We start from the raw sequence: 21,655 nt of genomic DNA, 5'->3' as shown, positions 1-21,655 counted from the left end.
AACTGACAATAAGAAAACGATATGACAAAAAGGCTTGCAGATGATGCAAATACACTAAAAAAAAATGTTTGTGACCAGTGTGAACACAGAGGCAAGATGTAAAATCTGGAAAAGGTTGTGAGACACCACAGGAAGCATGTTTCCACTGGAAGTTTGTAAGCAGCTGTATAAAAAATAAATACAAATTTTGTTATGTTTGTAGAAAATTCACTTTAAAAGCACAGAGATAAAATTTGATCCTCAAATTAGAACAGCTTAAGAGTGTTGTTTTAACAATGAAATAGACCAGCTCCATAAATCTGTCATGTTAAATGCCCGTCATTTGTCTTTTGCAGTTCCTATCTAAAGATCATGTAAAAGACTACTACTGCTTTACAAATATATCTGGAATTACTTCAAGATCCAAACAGACTGTTAAATATCTGTCTTTAGAATCAGCCATTCAACCACTGCCTCATGGGCCAGACCTTCCTATATCAAATTGGCCAGATTGCATAAAAGTGACTGGAGATTTTGAAAGTGTTGGTGAATTACAATAGTGATACAGATTTTGTGAAATTAGTTACTACAAATGAACCTCAGGATCTAAATGACTTGGTTCATAATCTCTGGTTACCTAAAAGTAAAGCAGAGTTACTTGCTTCAAGGCTGAAAGGCTGGCACGTTTTACAGGATGGAACCAAATCCACTAATGCCAAAATGAATTTGAACATTTATTTTCTTAGTTGGAGAACCTAGTTTTCTCTAATAATGTTGATTATTTGATAGAGTCGTTAAATGTTGGACATAAACCTGACTCCTCAAACATCAGCTTGAAAGGGGTCTTGTTATAGAATAGAAATAAGTTTCGATCAATTCCTATAGCTCGCACAGTTGGTATGAAGGAAAGTTATGTGAACATGCATTTCTTGCTATTCTGTATCCAATATGATGACTACCCTTGCCAGATTTTACAGTGATAGCTATTCTATTTGAATTACAATTAGCTATCAAAAGATTTTGCTGCTTCTTGTGCATGTGGAATTGCAGGGATATAAATAATCATTATATTAATAAAAGCTGGCCAAAGAGGAAGTCATTCAATCAAGGACACACAAATGTCGTTATCAACCAATTGCGAGTGCTGACAAAATCTTATTGCCACCAATACATATCAAACTATGGTTCATTAACAATTTTGTGAACTCAATAGATCATGACAGAAGTGCATTTCTCTTCCTAAAAAAACAAGTTTCCGAGGATCAGTAAAGTAAAACGATAAGAGCAAATACTTGTTGGCAAATATTGGTTGAATGGATCACTTGGATTTTCATAAACCTTCTAGGAAACTACAGGTGATTTCTTCCCTAAGAACCTCGGTGCTGCCATCAATGAACATGGCAAACATTTCCACCAGGACATTGTTGAAATGGAAGAATGGTAGCAAAAATGGACTCCAAAGATTTTTATCGGTGTTAAGTATAATCAAAAACCTACTTCACATAGATTTCAGGTAAATAAAATGTATTCTAGCTAACATTTTACATTTACTCAAATGTATAATTACCAAAAATGTTAAAACTGTGATGACACACAAACTGTGGGTGAAGGGAAAAATCTGTAAAAAGATTTGAAATCAGCACAAAAAACGTCAGTAAGTATACTTCTTTTAACATTAAAAAACTTAAAATTTGTTGAACAGTGCTATATGAATATCTAGATTCAAGAATTGAAAAGTTTTTTTAAGAAAATAATAAATTTAATTCACTGGCCTTTAGCTGACACCACACAGCCAATTCATACGTGCATAAAATATACAGGCACTGATAGAAAATTAGTGTTAGAGTATTTGTTTCTTTGCATGCACACACACTGTAGACAGTACATACATACATACAGATAGCCCAATATCATATAATCACTGTAAAATAAAATGTAGAATTCTGTAAATTGCCTCTGTTGTTATGGATATACGTCACTATTTTCTACGAAAATATCATGTATGCAAGTAAATATTACATTACCAACAGACAATACAGAGCAGCTGTTTAAAATAAGTGAGGAAGTAGCAGCTCTCCCTATAATTTACTAGGTTAAATTGATATGAGGTAAGTGGAAATAGTATTATGCAGTATACTGATAGTTTACCTAGTTTTAATGCAGTGTGCATTAAGTTTCTGAGTGTTGCTTTTCTTTCATTAATACAGTCCTTACTCATTCCACACTGCGGAAAGTGGTTGTTTTGGAGGGGATTTACAGAACATGATGATGAATAAACAAACAGAAGGAAATAACTGTCAGAAATGAAATTTGTAGGTAGCATTAATAAATATCAATCATTATACAGCTATATTTTACTTACACTTGCAAAGGAAAGTTACCACTTTCTGTTACAAAAATATGTGCTATGCTTACTTGATTAGTATTAAAGTTGGTGAAACTGATAAGAGACTATGAACAATAGGTCCCTACATGCTGCGAGGAAAGAAGTGCTTTTACAATTAAAATTTTTCTTTGTTATTTTACAAACAAACATTTATAATCCTTAATTCTGGGTAATTTGTACAAGAAGTGGATAATACACAATTTTTTTTTTAATTTTTCTCTAGGCCGCTACTTGTAAAAATTCATCAGACCACGCATATACAGACTTTTACAGTACTGTACATCAAGTACCAAGTTCACTGTAAATCACTCTCTCTTCTTGCAATGTATAACAGTTTTTCTTTAACTAACAGTACATGTTTGTAAATATTAATCAAGCACTAACAAATAAAGAACTCACAGTTACTCTGTCTGTATATATACTCCTATTTTACTCACTCTCATGCATACTTCCACACTGAAGAGGTATATTCCCATATTTTAGAGAGAAAATTCTTTAGTGTGTGGAATGAGCAACAGAGAAACCACACTTTCCTGAGCTGTATAAAACTTGTTGAATGATGGAAATCAGATACTGATAATAAATTTTTCAATGTACCAAGCAGACAGACTAGAACATACAGTCAGCTACAAGGATAACTGTCATTCAGAACAAAGGTTCGTTCATATATCAAAAGATAGAGATGATTTCATGCCATCTTTTGAGACAATAGCCTAAGCCACTGTGCACAAAAAGGGGAGGGGGGGGGGACGCCAACTGGAAATACATTGGGAGAAGATTTTCTGATCATTGATTTCTGTCTTGTCCTGTTTTGTTTTCCCTCCCTAGAGCTAACATATTGAATGAATTTACTAATTACATCTGTTCCCACTCTTTTTCTCTTCCATAGAATAAAGATAAAAGTCTCTGTGTTTGACTACAGTACTATCAGTGAGACATAGTTTATTGGCTGGGGTACAAGGTTTATGGAAAGATTAAGTAATCAATTTTTTTTAAAGATTTCTGAGTGGCATATGTAAAATGATCTGCTGGATCAAAAACATTATTTCTTGCAAGAAAAACTCAATCAACTTTGGTGTTGGCTGAGAAACTATGAAAGCTACAAATTATAAAGCTAATTACTAAGGCACTTAGTACACTAACTTCCAACTGTTAAGAACAGGATAAAGGCATGGAGAAGGAATGATTTAAAACGTGTTGTAAGAAAAAAGAGAATGCTTTTAGAAACAATATCACATTATTCAGCTTGGCACATTTATTACAATATATAGAATTCAAAATTCATAACTAAAAATCACAACTATTTATAAACAGTTTAGTTCTTTATACACAAAAAGCAACAATAAATAGATTCTCCAACAATGACCATGTCACCAACTGACTGCTGGCACTGACAGATCAAACACAAACAATGTCAAACAACACACAGACATAGAAAGCTCTGTCTGTTGTTAGGACTAGGAAACTATTTGGTGTTTGATTTGAAACATAACATAAATAAATAAATAGATAGAAAAATAAATTAGTACAACATGAGTACAAACAAAGTCTAACTTCTGATACAGGAGACAAAACCACAACTCGGTTCATGTATCTTCCTTCAACAGTTTTCTTGGCATAAACATGCACCTTTTTGATTATCTAATGAATGTTTTCTTTTTTAATTGCAAGTTTGTCTATCATTAATACCAAATGTAAATACAATGGTTTTTTGGCAATATAAATACACACTTACTGTAAAACAAGCTAATTTACAGTTTTATACATACTTTCAGAAAACAGTCTTAAAAATGCTGAAGAGACATCCAAAAATATTGTCTGTACACAGTACTGTAAATAAATAATTACTGAGACAAGGGAGAAATTACAAATTCTACAAATAATTTTTTGGAGTATAAACTATTGTAACAGATTGATCTATAGTACTATCTGGGTCTAAGTTTGGTTGGAAGGTTGCATGGCCAACAGTTTTCATTACATAATATCATACTTTCAATTGCCCTCACATGATGCAACTGAAGCTGTCACACAGCCACATGATGAAAATGATCTGAAATGGGTGGTAAGATTGAAAAAAAAATCCATCAACAACATTTTACTGTCCAACAATATTTTCATAGTTCACATAGTCTACTTCTCAATTTTAAATGGTCTTGACTCTTACTGCATGAAACCTAATTATTTTATTTTATTATTATTTTTTGAGAAAAATATTTCACAAAAGTTTCAATTTAGATGCATAAATTAGATCTTAAATTTCATACTGATGTAGTCAGTCAATGAAGTATTTCCATTAGAGAAATCATACACAGTTCACACATATTTGTCAACTGAACAGAGCCAGCACAACACAGAACTTAAGTACACAAATCTTTATAATAATCAAAGGCAGAACTTGACATAATACTTAAGACCATAGTTTTTATAAGCCCTACTGTATGAAATGACACTTTTCCAGAGTATATTACAGACACGTTTACACAGATACAAACGAACAAGTGGTAAGAGTACTTTACATTAAATGAGAATTGAAAAAGCAATATTATGTCAGCATTCCTCTAGTTACAGTCCTTTAACATGAAAATAACTTTGACAGTTGAGCAAACAGAATCACTCTGTCGCATAGTTTGTGCTCTTCTTAGATGTGTACACAATAATCGGCATGGAGCAGCATTGAAATACTGCATGTTACCATGATTTCCCATTCCCTGTTGTCAATCACAAAACTATTTTAAACATTCTGTAGTTTCACAGAACCACAATTGATGTTTCTTATCAATAACCATACTCAGCAGCTTTAATTAATACATGTTATTTCTAGATACCGTACGTAAAAACACACTTTCTGGAATAATTCATTCCCAAAAGATAAGCATATAGTTTATAAATTTAAACAGCCACATAAAATATCCAAACTAGTATTGCAAATGCAAGTATAATATAGGCAAACATGTAACATTTATAATGATCTATGTCCAATCAAGTTTGTTTAAAGCACAAAAGATAAAATTTTGGTGGAGTGTTCCATGAATTCAAGATATTACATCAGAAAGAATATCACAGACAGCAGAATTATGAAAAACCATAAAATATTATAGTAATGCGGGAATTCAGATGTGCACATTTAGACAGTGCCACAATATCACAGTATAAATACCACCAGTATCAAAATATTAAACTAAAAATTAATAATAAATGCTAAATAAGGTTCAAGTGTGATTTTGTCCCTCTTCCTAATCCTTTGTTTTAGTGACAGACTAATCTGTAGCATAGCCTGAAGCCTAGGATAGGACGGAAGGTGACAAGCTCTGAGATGCCAAACAACAAAGCTGAAGAAGAAAAAAAATGTTTGTGGTAACAAACCGAACTGTAGCATAGTCTGAGGTCTATATTCATTCCATATTATAACACTTTTTGTTACAAATAAGCTGTAGGGTAAATTCATAATAGTTGTGCATGTCTGTGGTGAGTATATTGTTGCATATTATTTACAGTTCATTAAGTAACATATGAAATTGCAAGGAGAGGGGGAAGTACTAGATTAAGTCTTTCCCTAATAAGAGAATTACCTACTTTGAAACCGCAGCAATGGGAGCATGGAAACCTGGAAACCTGTGGAGCAGCACTAGAAAATAACCAAATAAATAAAACTGATAGGCCTATTGAACATATGATTCTGGAAACTTTTAAGATTTTTCTTCTCATGAAGGAGTAGACAGAAAAGAAATTTAGAAAAAACTTAAAGTACAACAAACAGTTATTGCAGGGGAGAAAACTGAATTTGCAAAGACAGAGTTAGAAGTAAATAAGGGCTACAAAAGCCACGATTCCAGTTCTTGGGTGCTAATAATTGGCAATCAGCATATATGAGAGTTACACTTTACGAAATTCGATAATACAGACATAAAATGGAAAAAGAGAGAGGCAATAATGGAGACAAATGAGCAAATCACAATAATACTGGGAGAAACGTACTGGCAGAAAAAGTGAAAATGCAAATCAATGATGGAAGCAGGCGGTATACGAACAGAAGTAAGATGAGCAAATAGATAATAAATTTAAACAAATTAAGACTACCTCATTGGTACAAACAACATTTTTATGAACTAGTGCTGGTATTACCTAGCAAGCTTCCATGCCTCTACTCTTTATGCTAGTGACAATACTGGATTTGGGTGTTGCGTATATTTGGTTTGTTCTATTCAAAATGGTCACATAGACTGATAGATTTCTTTCTTTGGGTATGGTGATCCTGCTCCTATCTCCCACTGTATGAGTAAGTATCTGTGACTCTCACATTTATAAATATCCCCACACAATATTGTCACCTTCCTATCCACAAAAGCATATATATTAGGAAGAAAATGCACGTTATCTTAATAAACAACACAAAATCTAAACTTTACAGTACTTTAAAATATTATATCTCACTAGATTTGAGTATATGCCTGACAACAGAGTGAAGTCGCACTTCATAGTACTGCTGTTATTCATGGAGAAAGATAAAGAAGGAATATAGTGTCCTTGTATGTTGGTACTTACATGGTGTATTGTGTATACGGCTCTGTATGGAACAGAGTGTAGTCAAAAGAATGGATGGCAACAGGGCCAAGTGCATACGGGCGTTCCATTCACTGTTTTATGGCCTTTGTTTCTAGCTGTGTTGCCTATCTTTGCCACTATGGTAGGATGATGTGATTCATGTTCAGCTTCACAATATGAAGTATAGGCCTATGCTGAATAATGTTTGATTACATGCTGAAGAAGATTGTATATGTACGCCTATGTCAAACTAAATTTCGTTTAGATTTCATCTGCAACTGGGCTAATATGTACTGCACGTAGTTCACCTCATCCTAGCAGGTGGTATAATTAATCAAACTTTTGAGCCAAAATCGCAAATTGTATTTGGCACAAGATACAAAAATTAATCGATACCACAATATTTCTTTAAAAAAAAATAATTTTCTTGTTGGCTACCATACATAGTTCTTTCACAGGTTTCACACAGCTAATTGCTCCAATATATTTAAACTGGACCACAGCATTTAAAACCATGTTACAAAAAACGAGACAGAGAGAATACTTTGACTTTCATACAAGAAGACGAAAAACAGTGATGTACTTTCATATCAAATGACTATGAATTTCTGTCAACCAAACTTTATAAATGTACACAGTGAAATCATACGGTACCTATATAACTTCACATAAAAATTATTTTTAAGATACTGACTCATTTCTGGGCATCTGCATCATTTCGAAATGTACCTCTGATGGTACCCACCGGAATCGTTGACAAAAATCCATTACAGACAAATGAAGCGCAACATTATTAATGCGCTAATACCACCGCAGTCCAGTCTTTAATAGATTAGAATCATTGCACAACCCCCCTTCCCGCCGCTTGTAACAGATTGCCGGTTAACGATTTTGATCGCAGTTTTGGTTCCGAATTTGTTGACAATTTGGGCTCGCACATGACCGACATTCATGGAAAACAGTACGTTTCCCATCACTTAAGTACATGAAAACTGCCGTACCACAATATACGCAAGAATCAAATTTTGAGTGTGGCTGATTTCTGAAATGTTGACGTACAGAATCAACCGACCGACCAAATGTTGCGTTACATTGCGGACAAAAGTTAGAAAAATCCTGCGGAGCTCGAGTAACAAAGCGTGGATGCCCTGCGTCGACTGTCACTCTAGGTTCGCACTGCTCTGTATCACGTTTCATATCTGATTCATTGCTTGTCATTATCACATAGCGCTTCCTTTCCAACTGCGCTTCCTGATTACATATCTTTCTTCTGTCACAGCGGGAACAGGGTGACCAACATTGCGAAGTTACTAGTGCTCATTCTTGAAGTCCTTCTCCACATGGAAAGGAAACTTGCACATGCATCTTCAACCACGGCATGGGCACCGGCCTCTCGACTGTACTCCGTGCCATGTAAGAAGAAATTTCCGCGCGGAGGAAGCGTGGAAGAAATGAAGGTTGCGTTAAGCTCGGCGGAAGAGAAGAGGATAACGATGTCCGGTTTGCTAGACCATGCTGCTGTAGATAACAATCAGGTCCATTCGCCTATGTAGTAGTAGTAGTAGTAGTAGTAGGAGTAGTTTATTCATCCAGAGACAATTTACACTGCATGGATTTCGTCAAAAATACATAGTATATATATACACACTCATATAGGGTGAACAATACTATACAAAATACAGATGTGCATAGTAGACTACATAACATCAGACCACATTGAAATAGCATGTACAACTTTGATTATTTACATTGATGTATGAGAAATACTTTTTACATGGAATACACAGTTGATATTTAGATATAACACATACAATTCTAGCACTTTTGTACATATTATTTATTTAGATCATAGCAACAGTCAGATAAAAATTACTATTGGCACAGAGTACATAAATATAATTGTTTAGTATGTAGCTATTCCAGGTATTCTTTTACACTATAATAGCTGTTGGTCATTAAAAATTTGAATACTGCTTCTTTAAATGAAGACAATTTTTTTATTTCTTTTATCTTTACCGGTAGTTTGTTATACAATCTGCTTCCTTGTATGTTTGTTTGTTTGTTTCTGCGCCAAAGCCTTGTTAACTCTTTTTATATGAATGCCATTGCACTTTCTTGTGTTGTAAGTACGTAAGATCCGAGTTGGATTGGAAATTGTGAATATTTCGTTTTACATTAATTACGCTTTTCTGTATATAGAGGCACGGTAGGGGTGGAATATTCAGCTGTTTAAATAATTGCTTCGAAGGAGTTAGCCTTGAACTGTTTGTAATTATTCTAACAGCTCGTTTTTGTAGAGTGAAGATGGTTTTGAGATTTTTCTTACTATGACCTCACAAGATGAGGCCATAGGTAATAGCAGAATGTATATAAGCAAAGTAAACAGCTCTGCTACATTCCCTACTACATACAAAGCTAATAACGCGTAAAGCAAAGCAAGGAGAGCTTAACTTACGCGAGAGATACAGGATATGGGATTTCCAGTCTAAATTTTCATCTATATGTACAAAGTATTATGCGATCAGGTCTATGAGAACAGTATTAAATTTTAAAACCAAAAGACAGAAAAACAGTGAAATTTTAGTGTATGAAAACTCTTTTGGAGTGCTTCCTGCCGTGGGTTCAGAGAACACGTCGGAAAAAGCTGAGAAGTTGGAAAATGAATCGCACAAAGTAAACAAACCGTTGCTCGTTGAATCTAAGTCAAGCAGTGAAAATACTGCACCAGGAAAGATGCTCAAAAATTTGAAAACATGCGCGCACACCTATAATGACTTAGATATGAATTCAGTAACGGAAACTGCGAATTAGCAAACTGAAGTATATCTGGTACACATGCAACAAAAAAACAACACTGGTCAGAGCAGAAAAAGAACCTTGAATCCCCATACTGTGTGTTAGGAGCTAGTCATGGTTGTGAAATCTCTGCATTGTTTATGGGAACAGGTAAATTCAAGGCATCTGGTTTCGTAAAGTCGGGGCTCCACTGAGTGAAATAACGAACCTAAGTAAATTACCTGATGTAGCTAGTTTGAATAAAAAAGATTTTATCGTGTTAAAAGGATCAAACAGCGATGGATACAAGTCGTACAAAGTTACTACAAAAATGAGGAAATAGTAAAGAAGTTAATTCATACATGAAAAAGATGGTGGCTGTTGAAGATCTACAAGTTGTGAACTCCGTATATAATGAAAGAAAACGTGTGTGTAACTGTTCTTTTGCGAGAAATACAATGCGGTGTATGATAATATGTGCGCGGCATGTCATATTGTAATAAAAAACATCGGAAGAAAAGTACGAGTAGATCCACATGTAAGTACAAGTTACAGTGATCAGCTCCTAAAACACAGATCTTTGCATCAAAATAAAACGAAATATTTTGTGAAATAGCAACAGAAGAAAAAATTATTATCATGCTTTGAGACGAAATAATCAAGCTTCAAAAGGATTTGAAGCATCTACAGTCATATAACAGTGCAAATACATCGCAAATTACGCTAAACATAAATTACGGCGAGTTTATTAGGTCTAAAAAGGTCACCCGCGGAAAATTCAGCGAATATGTGTTCCAAATACCATGAAAAAACCGTTTTAGTGTCCTAGAAATAGGCACAAGTGCAGAGGAAATGTGTGAAAACGAAATTGCAAATACAAGTAGTCCTAAATGTACATGTATGACAGGAAAGATAGGACAGAAACCATTTGTAAACATACACACTGATAGTCACGGGTGTGGACTATGGTATAAATGCTCGTAGTTATGTGAAACCAGGAAATCACAAAAAACATAACAGGTGGGACTCCACCAAATGCAAGCGAATGTATAGTGTGGGGTGCAACGATATTTATAGTTCTGTCCAAAATCTGAAGGTAGTACTGGACTCTAATAAGAGCAAAAATATGATCATCATTGGAATACCACATAGATACTACCAGATAAAAGACTCCTGTAAATAGAGAAATTATTAAGGCCAACAAACCGTTTGAGGAGATCTGCAAAATGTATCAAAACCCTCAGTTCCAATCTATTGACTACCTGCAGAGAGACTGTTTCACAAAGCATGGAATGCACATAAATGGAAAGGGTTAGAGACTTCTCAACTCTAAAACTCTGGAAATGTTGACTACAGCTAGCAAAACAATAAATGGTGTGTCTAAAATAATAGCACCAACACTAGGATGCCAACCACAAAAATAGCACAGCAGCCATCACCAACTAAAGCAGCTACTGCTACTTCAGCAGAACCAACACCACCACCAGCTAAATCGGCATCAACAAAATCAAAACTGCTATCAGATGCAGCAGCAGCAACAACCGCAAAAGCAATGTCATCATCATCATACCAGTCAACAGCAGAACTACAACCACCATTGGCAACAGCAGCAGGGCCACAGTCACCAGTGACAGTACCATCGCCAGAATAATTATCATCAGAAGCACAGGCAACACGAAAAGAATTAACACCAATAATGGATAATGCAATGTCAACACTGGCAGAAGTAATAGGAGCACTCATCTTCTTAACAAGACAAGAACTTCACCAACATGCCATCTGAAGGAGCAGTCAACGTTGGGAAACTCATCAAATAGTCGTATACTGAGGAAGAAAGCAGCGATTCCATCCCATCTCAATGATTTTTTGCTGAAGGGCTACAGGAAAACCAGAGTAAGATAAGTACAAGTGTAATGTTCTTACATATTAAAGTGCAGTCTTTTAAGAACACACTTAATGAACTTCAATATTCGCTGGAAAGCATAACTGCATTGTGATATCAGTAATTGAACACTGGCTTAGCAATGAGGAAATAAAATTAAGTGTACCATTTCGATATGAATTGCCAACCAGCTACTGTAGAACAAGTACTAAATATGGTGGTGTATCTGTATATGATAAAAATGTGAACCAAATCTATGAAGTTATAGATGTAAATAGACTGTGCATAGAAACAAAATTTAAAGCTGCAGCCCTAATGTTGCCAAAACAGGAAATTATAATAGCTTCAGTATACTGCACCCCCCACCACCCAAAACACAATAAAGACATGTTTGTGGAGCTTCTGGAGAAACTGATACTAAATACAAAGATAACAGAACACTAATATTTGCTGATACCCATATAGACATCAGGTCTAAGAATAGAAAGGTTGATCACTTGTTAAATACATTAAGATCCCTTAACTTCAGTTGTGTAAATGACAAACCCACAAGACAGGAAGTATGTCTAGATAACATAATTTGTAATTTTCAACTAAACAAAACAGAATTCGACAAATCAAGCTAGGCATTTCAGATCATGAGGGACTATGGTTCAGACAAACTTTTAACAGTAAAGCAACTGAAACTTCCACAGACTTTAGAGAAGCTATATGCTAAACAAGTTTTTAAGTAAATTGAATTTAATAAAATGAGATAAAACAATAACCACTGCAGGTGCAAATGAATCTACCAACAAATTTCTATAACTGTTAACTGAAAATTTTGAAGCATGGTGTCCTAAATGCTGCAAGAAAATATCACAGCAAAATCGTTACACGAAACTACAAAATCTAAAAAGTGGCACACCCCACAACTAAGTAGAATAAGAATCATAATGCTACTCTATCATGATAGGTCCAAGAACAATAATGCTGACAAGCGAATGTACATGAAAGTGAGAAAGATTTACAGGTCTAAAATCAAGGCAGCTGAGTGCAAAGCAAACGATATATAATACTGAACTCCCCGAATAAATGCAAAGCTGCATGAGAAATTATTAAAACAGAAACTAGCTGTGATGATAAAGTATATCAGACACCAATTCCACCTGATATTCTAAATGCACATTTTGTCAGCCCTCAGTCAGGTGGCAGCAATAATGGAGAATGTGAGTAAGGCAGAGGCACTGCTGCCAGAAATGAACAATAAGTAGACAGACAGCTATCACTGGACTTTTGTAACTGAGAAGATGGTCAATGAATCAATAGCTAAGCTCAGTAATTCAAGAACAGAGGATTACTATGGCTCTCAAATTATGTTATTAAATATATCAGAACTCAAAGAGTAACTCCACTGACTAAAATAATCAACAATATTTTAAATGAAGGAAATTACCCAGAGTGCTTAAAAATATCTGTAGTTAAACCAGCCCATAAGAAAGGAGATATAGCATCTCCAGATGACTATCGACCAATATCACTTAGAACTATAATATCAAAAATAATGGAATACTGCATGAATAAACAGATGAGTCAATATTTTGAACATAATGATAAACTCACCTCCTCACGATATGGCTTCAGATCCAGCCTCTCTATAGTCAAAGCAGTTGAGAGTATGGTAGCAAAAATATACAATTGTTTTGAAGATAAAGATATTATCTGTGCAACACTGCTGGACGTCAGGAAAGCTTTTGATATGGTCTCCCACAATATTCTCATAAAAAGCTCTACCACTATGGAGTGAGAGAGAATGCCCTAAACCTAATGCAGTCGTGCTTCGACAATAGAAAACCGTTAGTTAAGGTAAATAATCAAATGTCAGAATGTCGCTCAGTTGTAAAGGATATGTTCTTGGACCTTTTCTTTTCATTATTTATATAAATGATTTACCTGCAGTTGTATCATGTGATGCTGATCTATATGCTGATGACACAACACTCATCACATGTGATACCAGTCTTGAAAATGTGCAACACAGCATGGAAGTGGCAATGGAGAGGTGCAAATGTACTGCAGACGAATGATACTAAAACTGAAGCTATTGTTTTCAATCTGAATGTCCCAATCGTGATAACAAAACAGTAAAATTATTAGGATTTCATATAGACCGAAAGCTCAGCTGGGATACCCAGACAGAGAAGTCATGTGGCAAATTAGAATGTGTCATGTATCTGCTTTACAGGCTGAGGAACAGTGTCAGTAAAGAACTTCTGTTATATGCATATTTTGCATCCTTCCATTCGCACCTTAGTTGTGGGATACTATTATGTGGCAATTCCATAAGCCCAAATTTAATGTTTAAATGGCAAAAAAAGTCATAAGGTGCATAGCAGGAGTTAGCCCGTTTCAATCATTTCGAGATTATTTTAAGAAACTAAATATAATGACAGTGCCTGGCCTGTATATTTACAACTGCCTTGTCTTTGTTAAAGAGAACCTGAGTAAATTTGACTTAAGAAGAGCAGTTCATGACCATAACTTAAGAAGTGGACACACAATTAATATGCCAAATGCTAGACTTTCAAAGACACATAACAGTTACAAATATCTTGGTCCTGTCTACTTCAACAAATGACCTGAAAATGACTACACAGTGCTAGTATATAAATTTAAAACTAGTCTGTCGAGATGGATTAAAAGTAAAGTAATTTACTCTGCTCAAGACTTCCTTGAGTATGTGACAAATGTCCCACTTTCCTTATGAGAATGAACTATAAATTACCGCAAACTATACACATGCCACGCTGTGCAACTAGTTTATTACTGTTTCATGTAGTTCATTTATCTTGTGATTAATCTGTTAGGGAACTTCTTGTTGTTATTGACATTTGCACAAATATGTATTATATCCATCTTGGATAATTATATTGTAGTTAATAACATTTGTCATGTAGAAGTTTATATTATTATTATCATTATTATTATTGTGTTAAGACTGACGACACCAATTGCATGTAAATATGTTCAACAGTGGAATAAAACATTCATATTTTGTATTTGTAAGCTTACTCATTGTGACTATCCCACATCGTCATGATTTAACATAGTGATCATGTGTGAACCATGAAATAAGTGCTGCAGACAAATATATTACTGAATGTCGATGTTTTATACATAAGCAGCTTGGAGCGAACGTTCCATACAGTCTACATCTGCATCTGGAGTCTGCAACCACCGTGAGGAGCATGGCAGATGATACGTCCCATTGTACTGGTTACTTAGGGATTCTTCCTGTTCCATTCTCACATGGAGTGAGGGAAGATGTCTGAACGACTCTGTGCATACAGTAATTATTCTAATTGATCTTCACGATACCGATATGAGCGATATGTAGGGGACTGTAGTATATTCCTGGAATATTAATTTAAAGCCTTTTCTTGAAACTTTGTTAACCGTCTTTCTCAGAATAGTTTACATCTATCTTCAAGTGTCTTCCAGTTCAGTTCCTTCAATATTTCTGTGTCACTCTTCCTTGGACCAAACAAACCTGAGACCATTCAGGCTGCCCTTCGCTGTATATGTTCAATATCCCTGTTAGTCCTATCTAGTACGGGTCCCACACACTTGAGCAATATTCTAGAACTGGTCGCAAGAGTGGTTTATAAGCAATCTCCTTTGTAGATAGATGGCACTTCCCCAGAAACCTACCAATAAACAACAGTCTAGTACCTAGTTTACCCAAGACTGAACCTATGTGATCATTCCATTTCATATCGCTACAAAGTGTTACACCCAGGTATTTGTATGAGTTGACCGATTCCAGCAGAGACCAATTGAAGTTACAGTCAAAGGCTACCACATTGTTTCGTTTTGTGAATTGAAAAATTTTACATTCGTAAAGGAAGTTGCCAATCTCTGCACCAGATTGAAATCTTATCAAAACCTTAGTGAATACTTATGCAGCTTCTTTCAGTTAGTACTTCATTATAGAAAACTGCAGCATCTGCAGAAAGCCTGATTTTATTATTAATATTGTCTGTAAGGTCATTAACATACAACATGGACAGGGCAGATCCCAAGACACTTCCCTGGGGCACACCCAAAGTTACTTCTACTTCTGATGATGACTCTCTATTGAAGATAACATGCAGTGTTCTCCCTACCAAAAAGTCCTCAATCCAGCCACAAATTTCACTTGTTACTCCATATGATCGTACTATTGACAATAAGGGTAGATGTCATATAGAGTCAAATGCTTTTTGGAAATCAAGAAATACATCATTTACGTGATTGCAATGATCCAACACTTTCAGTATGTCATGTGAGAAAAGTGTGAGTTAGATTTCAGATGATCGACGTTTTCGAAATCCATGCTGGTTGACATTGAGGTCATTCTTTTCAAGATGTCTCATTGTGTTTGAGTTCAGAATATGTTCTAAGATTCTACAACAAATCGTTGTCAAAGATATTGGACAGCAGTTTTGTGGATCATTTCTACTACCGATCTTGTAGACGGTAGCGACCTGTGCCTTTTTCCAACAACTGGGCACAGATTTTTGTTCGAGGGACCTATGACAAATTATTCCTAAAGACGGTGTAACTCATCCACAAATTCAGTTTAGAATCTGATAGGGATTTCATCAGGATCTGGAGCTTTGTTCAATTTTAACGATTTTAGCTGTTTCTCAACACCACTGGCAGTAATACTTATTTCATTCGCTTTTCAGTGGTAATTCTTCCATGTTTTCCTTTGTAAACAGACATTTGAAAATGGTGTTAAACATTTCAGATTTTGTTTGCTATCCTTAATTTTAGTTCCTGTCTCATTCATTAGGGACTGGCCACTAACATTGGTGCCACTAAAAGCCTTTACATACAACCAGAATTTCTTTGAGCTCTGTGAAAGGTCACTTGACAGACTTCATTTATATGTGTCAGGAATGCAATTGCCAGCCAAAATATATGCATTCGCATTTCGAGGAAAAGTGCAGGAAAAAGGACAAATGGCAAACAAATGGCGATTGCAAAGTATTTTAGATGAGTTGGAAACAATAATGTCAATGACCAAACACAAATTACCAAACAATTTAAACTGAAGGGGCCAGAAGGAAATAATCAAGTCGTCAGTTAAAAGCAAATTACGAAATGATTTGAACTGAAGAGGACAGAGGTGAATGAAACAACTTCTCCAGAAAACATCTCACCTATTGATTGTGACCAGCAAGCAGAAGCCACACACAAGAAAGACAAAGACATTTTTTTTATTGTAAGTGCTATATTATAAATGTCGTTAGATAAGCAACTAGAAACCATCTCAACTAAAGTTTCTAAATGCCCAGATTTTGCTTAGTACACCATGACGTCCAGTCACTCATGAATAAAACTGCATTGCTTGACTATAAACTAAATGTAAACATAATATGGATTACTCAACATTGGCTACAAAATGATGAAGTAAAGTTTGCCTCAGTCTAACAACATACATTAGCAACTTATTTTAGCTGAGAGCTCACCAAACATGATGGCTCTGCTATCTTTGTGAAAGACCAAATAAATTTCTATGATATCAACAAAAATTATATCGACCCAATGGAAAAAGACTGATATTTCCATTACGAAGCTACCAGAGCTTAATTTCATAATTATTAACATATTAGAGCACCATTGGGAAATCTGCCAGTCTTCATGAGCAAACTAGAGGTCCTCCTGATCAGAATCAGTGCATTAAATATGAAGATAGTGCTTTGTGGCGATTTCCATATAGATTTTTGAAAAGACAGCATTACCAGGCTTTGATAAATATGACCAACACATTCAATTGTTGTTGTTGTTGTGTTCTTTAGTCCTGAGACTGGTTTGATGCAGCTCTCCATGCTACTCTATCCTGTGCAAGCTTCTTCATCTCCCAGTACCTACTGCAACCTACATCCTTTTGACTCTGTTTAGTGTATTCATCTCTTGGTCTCCCTCTACGATTTTTACCCTCCACGCTGCCCTCCAATACTAAATTGGTGATCCCTTGATGCCTCAGAATATGTCCTACCAACCGATCCCTTCTTCTAGTCAAGTTGTGCCACAAATTTCTCTTCTCCCCAATTCTATTCAATACCTCCTCATTAGTAATGTGATCTACCCATCTAATCTTCAGCATTCTTCTGCAGCACCACATTTTGAAAGCTTCTATTTTCTTTTTTCTAAACTATTTATTGTCCACGTTTCACTTCCATACATGGCTACACTCTGTACAAATACACTCCTGGAAATTGAAATAAGAACACCGTGAATTCATTGTCCCAGGAAGGGGAAACTTTATTGACACATTCCTCGGGTCAGATACATCACATGATCACACTGACACAGGCAACAGAGCATGCACAATGTCGGCACTAGTAGAGTGTATATCCACCTTTCGCAGCAATGCAGGCTGCTATTCTCCCATGGAGACGATCGTAGAGATGCTGGATGTAGTCCTGTGGAACGGCTTGCCATGCCATTTCCACCTGGCATCTCAGTTGGACCAGCGTTCGTGCTGGTCGTGCAGACCGCGTGAGACGACGCTTCTTCCAGTCCCAAACAAGCTCAATGGGGGACAGATCCAGAGATCTTGCTGGCCAGGGTAGTTGACTTACACCTTCTAGAGCACGTTGGGTGGCACGGGATACATGCGGACGTGCATTGTCCTGTTGGAACAGCAAGTTCCCTTGCCGGTCTAGGAATGGTAGAACGATGGGTTCGATGACGGTTTGGGTGTACCGTGCACTATTCAGTGTCCCCTCGACGATCACCAGTGGTGTACGGCCAGTGTAGGAGATCGCTCCCCACACCATGATGCCGGGTGTTGGCCCTGTGTGCCTTGGTCGTATGCAGTCCTGATTGTGGCGCTCACCTGCACGGCGCCAAACACGCATACGACCATCATTGGCACCAAGGCAGAAGCGACTCTCATCGCTGAAGACGACACGTCTCCATTCGTCCCTCCATTCACGCCTGTCGCGACACCACTGGAGGCGGGGCTGCACGATGTTGGGGCGTGAGCGGAAGATGGCCTAACGGTGTGCGGGACCGTAGCCCAGCTTCATGGAGACGGTTGCGTATGGTTCTCGCCGATACCCCAGGAGCAACAGTGTCCCTAATTTGCTGGGAAGTGGCAGTGCGGTCCCCTACGGCACTGCGTAGGATCCTACGGTCTTGGCATGCATCCGTGCGTCGCTGCGGTCCGGTCCCAGGTCGACGGGCACGTGCACCTTCCGCCGACCACTGGCGACAACATCGATGTACTGTGGAGACCTCACGCCCCACGTGTTGAGCAATTCGGCGGTACGTCCACCCGGCCTCCCGCATGCCCACTATACGCCCTCGCTCAAAGTCCGTCAACTGCACATACGGTTCATGTCCACGCTGTCGCGGCATGCTACCAGTGTTAAAGACTGCGATGGAGCTCCGTATGCCACGGCAAACTGGCTGACACTGATGGCGGCGGTGCACAAATGCTGCGCAGCTAGCGCCATTCGACGGCCAACACCGCGGTTCCTGGTGTGTCCGCTGTGCCGTGCGTGTGATCATTGCTTGTACAGCCCTCTCGCAGTGTCCGGAGCAAGTATGGTGGGTGTGACACACCGGTGTCAATGTGATCTTTTTTCCATTTCCAGGAGTGTACTTCCAGAAAAGACTTCGGGACACTTAAACCTACACACGATGTTAACAAATTTATCTTGTTCAGAAACGCCTTCCTTGTCGTTGCCAGTCTACATTTTATATCCTCTCTACTTCGACCATCATCAGTTATTTTGCTCCTGAAATAGCAAAACTCTTTTACTACTTTAAGTGTCTCATTTCCTAATCTAATACCCTCAACACCACCCGATTTAATTCGACTACATTCCATTATCCTCATTTTGCTTTTGTTGATGTTAATCTTATATACTCCCTAAAGATACTGTCCATTCCGTTCATCTGCTCTTCCAGGTCCTCTGCTGTTTCTGACAGAATCACACTGTCATCGGCGAACCTCAAAGTTTTTATTTCTTCTCCATGAATTTTAATTCCTACTCCGAATTTTTCTTTTGTTTCCTTTACTGCTTGCTCAATATGCAGATTGAATAACATCGGGAATAGGCTAGAACCCTGTCTCACTCCCTTCCAAATCACTGCTTCCCTTTCATGCCCATCGACTCTTATAACTGCCATCTGGTTTCTGTACAAATTGTAAATAGCCTTTCGCTCCCTGTATTTTACCCCTGCAAGCTTCAGAATTTGAAAGAGAGTATTCCAGTCAACAATGTCAAAAGCTTTCTCTAAGTCTACAAATAGTAGAAACGTAGGTTTGCCTTTCCTTAATCTATTTTCTAAGATAAGTCGTAGGGTCAGTATTGCCTCACATGTTAAACTTTTATACGAAATCCAAACTAATCTCCCCTGAGGTCGGCTTCTACCAGTTTTTCCATTCAATATGATCCCCAAAATACACTACCCAACAAGATTAGCAGAATGTATGAATCCTGTCATTGACCAAATATTTATCTCAGACACAAGTTACAAATTTACAAGTAGAGTACTGAGCATAGGTTACAGTGATCATGAGGCATGGCTGCTGTATATCGAAATAACTGATAATAGCAGTTGCAAAATAATTAGTTGAAAAGAAATGAACTTTTTCTGAAGATAACATTACAAAATTTAATTTCTTACTGGCTGAGAAAAAATTGAGGTAGCATCTGTATTCAGAAAAACGTTGATAGTATGTGTTTTCAGAATATTTTTCATTATAATTTTAATATAGCATTTCCAAAGGAAGTAAAAACCATAAAACCTAACAACAATAACCAATGGGCAACTAAAGGAATGAAAACTTCCAGCATGAGAAACAGATTTCTGCTCTATTGTAGTAGGAAGTATAAAGCTACCCATGGATTTGAAGATTATTCTATATCCTACAAAAAAAAAAAAAAAGGAGAAGGAAAAATTTTGTGGAGTGTCAGTTTGATAAGAAATGCATCTAACAAATTGAGATCCATGTGGAGATTTATAAAGAAAGAAACACGAAGCTCAGTACCAAAAGAAGACAATGTATCATTAACAATAGAGGCTCAAAAGCCACAGACTCAAAATGAATCGTGACAATTCAATGAATACTTGATTTAACTAGTTGAAAATCGCAATAAGGTGAACTGTAAGGCACCAGTCCCTAGTTCCTCAGCTGCCTCTATAGATATTTATGAAACTAATCGCTATAAAATTAGAATTAAAATTAAATCACTGAGCAATAAACTGTCAAGTGTATTTGACTTCATATTAAAAGCATGTGCTTATAACATAGCAGAACCGTTGGGAAACATTTTCAATGTTTCTCTAGGAACTGGTGTCCTTCCACATATTCTCAAAACTGCAAAAAGTCCACTGCCGCTAAAAACTGTTCTCCTGATGAAATATGAAACTACTGAGCTGTGTCGCGCTTAAGTTCCTTCTCAAAAACTCCCAAAAATATCTTTTATGACAGGCTTTTAAGATTAATGAATATATATTCTCCGCTTACTGTACAACAGCATGGTTTTAGAAAGTCAGAATCCACACATAGTGATTTTTAAATTCTTAGACTCTGCTTTAAAATCCCTGCTCAACGTAAAGGGGCTGTAGGTATTTTTATAGACCTTTCAAAAGCCTTCGACGTCCGGGAGAATAACATTCTGCTCGAAAAATTAGAGGACTAAGAAGTATAGCACATAGCTGGTTGTGTATGAACCCAAAAAATAGCAGGCAGAAGCTATCCCTTCAATATGAATTCAACACTAGTAATAAAACAAGAAATAACTCCTTGCTTCCTAGCGAATTACGAGTAAAATACGGTGTACACAGGGCTCAATCCTAGGTCCACTACTATTCTTGTATTGTGTGGGTGACATTGTTGAGAATATGAGTCCCCTAAAAACTATCGTATTTGCCAATAACACTATCTTATTGGTTTCTGGATCCAGCCCAGAAACCTTGTAGTCAACAGCAGAAAGATCAACGAAAAGACTTTTTAAGTGGTTCACCAAAAACAAACTCATTGTAAGTAATGAAAAAACTGTGTGTGTCAACTTCTATTTATTTCCTCTATTTAATTAAATGTC

General features: G+C 36.7%; 1 long non-coding RNA gene across 1 annotated transcript; it reads right to left on the bottom strand.

Annotated features, from left to right (window-relative positions):
* Positions 1-3,580: 3,580 nt before the first annotated feature.
* On the bottom strand, positions 3,581-8,160 carry LOC126416864 (uncharacterized). The gene is made up of 2 exons (XR_007575532.1): positions 6,908-8,160; positions 3,581-5,694 (listed from the first exon to the last, which is right to left on the bottom strand). It is a non-coding gene; the product is annotated as an uncharacterized LOC126416864 (long non-coding RNA).
* Positions 8,161-21,655: the final 13,495 nt, after the last annotated feature.

This window comes from Schistocerca serialis, chromosome 1, assembly GCF_023864345.2.
Source record: "Schistocerca serialis cubense isolate TAMUIC-IGC-003099 chromosome 1, iqSchSeri2.2, whole genome shotgun sequence".
Lineage (NCBI taxonomy): Eukaryota > Metazoa > Arthropoda > Insecta > Orthoptera > Acrididae > Schistocerca > Schistocerca serialis.
The sequence above is the reverse complement of the archived record's forward strand: the minus strand, read 5'-3'. Positions and strand labels throughout refer to the sequence as shown.